Genomic DNA, 5,949 nt, shown 5'->3' with positions numbered 1-5,949 from the left:
CAAACGTGAGAGCAATCATAGCGATATACCACTATAAATAATCAAAGAATAATATGAAACAACTTTGCATATATTTTCAGAATAAATTTAAAAAAATTTTATAATAGATATTGAGAAATATTCGAAATCTATGCGTAAGGATGTAATCTTATAAAATGTAGATTAAACTTTCCATTATTTTATAATGTAATTTTAGACAATTCATGATAAGAAATTAATATTAAATGACAATAATTCTAAAATATATTATATTTATGTAACGAATATTATTTATATTGAACTTGTGTATATTCTTACTAAAATTTTTAATTTATTTTAAAGAGTTTTTGTAAATTGTAACAAACTTTACATAACATTAAACATTTTAAATTTGTTCTATTTAAAAAAAAAAAAAGAAAAGTTCATTAAACACAACATTCTTAAAATAAATTGTAAAGGTATTTTCTGAATATTTCACTTTTAATATAAATTGTGCAGGGTATTCCAAATTCGACTACAGTCAACGCGACCACGTATTTGCTTTGCTTTGTCTGACAATCGGACTCGGTGCGTGGTGTCTCAGTGGCTTTTCATATTTTGCATTGTCGCCATAATTTCTTGGGCTCTTTAAGACCCACACGAAATGCTCTCCGTACAAGGAAAGCAGACAAAACAAATATGTTAATGTATCTGGGAGAGAAGGACACGTATTGGTTTCAGCCTGCAATCGTTAGGATCGCATTTAGAATGAGTGAGTTGAATTATTCTTTGGCCATGTGTGTGTGTGTGGGTGTGGGTGTGTGTGGGGAGTGAGGGGGTTAAGAATGTTACAACAAATGGGTGGCCCATGCCGGCGTCGCCTTCTTCCTGCCTTTTTTTTATGGTCGTCACGGGCGCCGCCCCGCGGCGAGACAACCCCATCGGTCGAAGCAGTGGCAGTGGCAGTGGCAAGTTGTATGTGGCAAGGACTCCAACACCCACACGGTGGTGCACGCCCTGCTGGCACATTATTTTGCCACTTCTTCAACTGAATTTGAATTAGATCTGTGTGTAGCGTCTGGCGCGCGTCTTGCCAGCGTGTAAAATAATATATTTATTTTTATTTGGCGACGAGAGCGGGAAAAAGGCGAAGGCGTAACCCCATTGGAACAACAACCAAAAAGTGTTTTGTTTTCCTTTCAATTTGTATTTTTATTATTTTCATTTGTATTATTTTTGTGTGCTCATGAATAAAAAAAAGGCGGAAAGGCGTAGGAATTGTGTTTTGAGCGACAGCAATAGATGGCCCCAAAATTGTATAGCTTAGCCCTTTTGTGTTGTCCCGGGGCCAGAGAGAGAGAGGAAGAGGGTCTCTGAGAAAGTCTCGAGAAAAAGTTAACAAATTTTCGCATGAATATTTCGTTGATTTTTCTTAAGGGTGACCGTTACAGGGACAAAGACCCGACAGAGCCAGCAGACCAGCTCTGGGTTTGGGTTTGGGTTTGAGTTTGAGTTTGGGCCCATGTTTTGGGCATGTTGACATTGTTTGCTGCTGACAGCCGAAAGTTTTGAGGAATTTGCTTTTAATGGACAGACGAGACGACGTTGACGTCGTCGGGCGTGAACTTGCCATTTAAATAAAGCGACAGCAGCGACGCGACTGCAGCGTCGACAGCGGAAGTCTATTGATTTTCCTTCTCTTTGGCTTAAAGCCGAAGTCGCAGCAGCAGCAGCAGGGCTTTAATCAAAACATTTAGTTAAATAGCTGAGGCCAAACGAAAATTACTTCATCAGCATTTTTTTTATCTGGAGCGGCGCATCAAAGAAATGTGTCGAGATCGTCGGACAGTTCAAAGTTCTTGAGAGGCGGCAACTTTCCAATTTTCACCGTGTTACCTAATTTTAATTGTCATGCCACCTGATGACGCTGATCACCGACGTCCGTCTACCTGAGCCTCAGTCTATCTGAAAGAGCCCTCTTTTTATTTGTTTTGCTATTTTTTCAGTAGGTTTGTTTCTTTTCGGTGACCTTAAATCTCAATGCCGCTCAATGGGCCGGCAATCGGTTGCATTGTTGGCCAAAGCGAGTTTTTAGGCTACTTACGTCTTCTGAGATTTGTCCCTTCTTCAGACCCCTTCCACCCCCCTCTGACAGACAACCATGCGCTTTTATGGCCAGTGGTGCATTGTGGTTTCTCGCTTGTCTTCAGCGGGTGAATGAGGTTACAGACGTACCGAAAATTTCTGGGAATTTAATTGCCTTTTTGTTGAGCAATTGTTGTCCAGTTTTCGTTTTGGTTTTTTTATATTTTTTTTTCAGTTATCCAACTGTTTGTCAAATGCTCTTTGAGCTGTTTGCCAAATGGCCCGCAGTGTTTTTGTAACAATTTCTATAGAGGTCTTACATATCAGATAATCTGACAGCAAGACTTGTTTGACAAACAAAAACTAAGAAGCAGCATAATAAGAACTGCATTGGGCAGGCAGAATTTCAATATAATCTTGAACAAAATAAAATGTGACATACAAAATTAGAAAAATTATTTTCATATGAAATGCAGTTATTTTAAAGGCAGAAATAATGGAATAAAGTAGAAGTTTTCTGATATAAAGATAAATTGCGCACTTCAGTTTTAAAGATTGTTATAAAATTGTGTCCTCAAATTGTGTACATTTGAATAGAGTTATCTATAAAATTGTAATCCAGGCATAGTTTATTTAACAGCAAATACTTATAGCAATTTCAGCTGTGTTAACTGCTATAGTGAAATCTTCCTCCAGATTTATGACTGTTAACTGCTTCAGTGTCAATCCCTAGGTTGCACCTTTGGGTACCCGATGCAGGCTCCATTTCGTGAACTGGCGCCTGATACGCACATTAACCCTAAACCTAAGGTACATCAAGTGATAGACTGATTGTCTGTGTGGCATGCAACCAGGTCCCCTGGTGCACGCATAGAGCGGAGTCATAAAACTTCCGCTTTACCTTTTAGTTGTTTGTACTTGTCTGACAGTAAAAGGGGAGAAGAATGGAGAGTTGAGACAACAGCCGCCTACATATCAACACCACTTCACCCCTAATATCCCCTCCGCACATGCCCTTTATCATTGCCTGTAGGAGACGTTGCTATTAGCAGTACATTTCATACATTTTGTAGTGAACATAAAATGTTTGCTGTTGTTGTTTGTGTAAACTGTTGACAGGCTGTGGCGCAGAAGACGAGGCAAATGAGCTGCAGTCGTAAAAAAGACAATTGAGCTCATATATTCTACACATGGGGACGGCGTTGACAGATCGTAAAAGGCCGTCAACTGAAAACCCGGCCAAATAGACGACTACTCCCACATAAATATTAAGCCCCTGGCCAAAGGCATCGTAAAAAACACCACCAGACTCCCGAGTCCCAATTTCCGACTCCTAAAGACCACAAGTTCAAAACACACACAAGGAATTAAAACAAAACAAAATAACAAAAACCAAAAAACGAACAACAACAACAACAAAAATTGATTAATCTCATTAATAAAATGCCAACCTGCATGGTGCGTGCAATCAACGCTTTGCCCCTGAAACCCCTTCCTCTTCCCCTTCCCCTTCCCATTCAAACTCAGGGGTCGAGGCAATAAAAAACGCAATCGTAAAATATGAAGAAAACAAGTAGGAATGGCATAGAAAAACAGAAACGTGACCAATAAATACCCTTTAGCCAAAACAATAATAAGTTCTAATAAATCTAAGATACTTTCTTAAAGGACAAACAGTAAATTAAACCCTCAACGTAGACACCAAGTTTATAAATTACTTCCGTGTTTATTAGTAAAATTTTATCAAAATAATATATTGTATAGTTTTATATCATATCATATTTTTATCTATTATTCAATATATTAAGCCTTCTTTTTACAGGGTATATAAACCAACATACAAGTACATAGATATCGCATGAGAGAACCATTCTTTATTATTTTTAAGAGTTTTTGCTACCCAACTAGTCGCATTTAATGCGTTTTATGGTCAGAGTTGGGTTAATTTTCAATGGGGTTCAAACTGTCAACGGGCATAAATTTTAATAAACAAAATATAAAAACAAAGTCTGGCATAATTTTCATAATTTTGTTTGTCTCTGTCCACTCTTGGTTTATTGTGCAATAGTTAATTAAAAATTTCAATAATAAAAAGTGTACTCATTATCAGACAACATTCATCTATGGGCCTATCTTTCAAGTCTGTGACTCTAAAAAAAAAACAGTCATAATAACAAAAACTCAAGTTTGGCTCACAAATGAGCCATGGGGCTGGGCTGGTCAGTGTTTGTTCGATTCAGGTTGGTCAGGTGGTTTTCCATATTTTGTTTGGCTCTGTTTTCATTACAAATGTTGCGGGTTAGATAAGCAAATGTTGTCGTTTTCTATTTTCATTTTCTGTTGCTGTTGCTGTTTCATTTGGCAAGCGAATTGTGAATAAATAAACAAATTTATTGAATGTTTATTAAACAAAATTAGATATGTGCGTAGATAGGCGAAATCAAAGCATTCCAAAGCACAGCTTCATTTGCCGATGCTTCAAGGTAAATGCTTTCAAATAACAATATTTTATACACTGCAACTGCATAGCAAATTCAATCGAATCAATTCGAATCACCTCGAATTCAAATGAAAAATCATATTAAATATAAAAAAAATATTATGCGGGCTGGAGATGCCATTGCTGATATTAAAAATATAACACAAGACTAATGATCGAAGCTTTAATTGAGCCATAATATGAAATAGTTTTCAAATTGGGTTCGGTTAGCATCATGGTCTTACCTTTGAAACAAAACAAAAGCTGCTTAAAAGTTATTACAGAAATCATATAATTATATTTGACAAACTAGAATATTTCAATAAATTAATAAACGTATTTTTAACATTTAAAATAACAGCAAACGAGAATAAATAATGTAAAGTAAATGTTTCGAGCTCTGTTATTAATTGCAAAATTCTTAAACTTCCTTTCCATATTCATTTTATGAATGGAATCCAAAAGTTTTTGTCTTTATAAATTAATTTGCGGCTGCCTGGAAATTTTGTTTTGGGACCAAACATAAGTTTGCATTCAGAGGCTTTTATTAGCTTAGTTAACCTCTATTATTAGCCTTAGCCTACTATGGGCCAAGTTTTAACCACAATTATGTGTTTCTATCTTGTGGTAGGCCATCAAAGACCAATATCCAAATAGCCGCAAGATTTTATTTTGCCTTTTTCTACATTCTATTTTATTTAATTTTATTGTCTATCATATCAATCAATAGTCAAATTGGTTTGGGCCAAGATGCTTATCGTTCAGTTAATAAATTTCACTGTGGGGGAGTCTGCCTCTCTCTCTCCTCTCTCTTTCCTTCATCTATTCATCTACTCTGCTCTTTGATGGCATTAAATTTTAAACGTTTTGGCTACGCGTGCTGATTTTATAGACTTATAACTACATACATAACTCTTGGGTTATAATTTTTTACGTTTTATGTGGCTTATGAAATCGAAAACTTTTGTAGTCTTTGATCACCAGCACAATAAAGAATCTTAAAAAAATGCCCGAAATTTCGTTGGTCAAGTTAATTTGTAACTTGAGTTGTGACTACGATAAGATCTACAAAATAAAAATATGAGAAAAAGAAACAAGTTTCAGTTGCGGATTTGCGATATTACTCAACGAATTTCATGTTGGCCATTGTTTGTATTGATAGACAGTCTGACAGACAGTTGGCAACTGAGCGGAAACCAAATAAAGTTCTTTGAGTACCGCCTAATATACACTGATAAAAATCGAATGTGACTTTGAATAGTTCGAAACATTACTCGAATAAATTTCAATATGTCCACAATATATTTTACTACAAAGTCTACTAATATTTTTCTAGTGTATTCCTTTGGCATACATAATCCCACCGTACACAATGGATGCTCCACATTTTATGAGCCCCATAAAGTTAGTTCAGGCCATATAAACAT

Source organism: Drosophila innubila (genome assembly GCF_004354385.1).
Source record: "Drosophila innubila isolate TH190305 chromosome 2R unlocalized genomic scaffold, UK_Dinn_1.0 1_C_2R, whole genome shotgun sequence".
Classification (NCBI taxonomy): domain Eukaryota; kingdom Metazoa; phylum Arthropoda; class Insecta; order Diptera; family Drosophilidae; genus Drosophila; species Drosophila innubila.
This window is presented reverse-complemented; position numbering follows the sequence as displayed.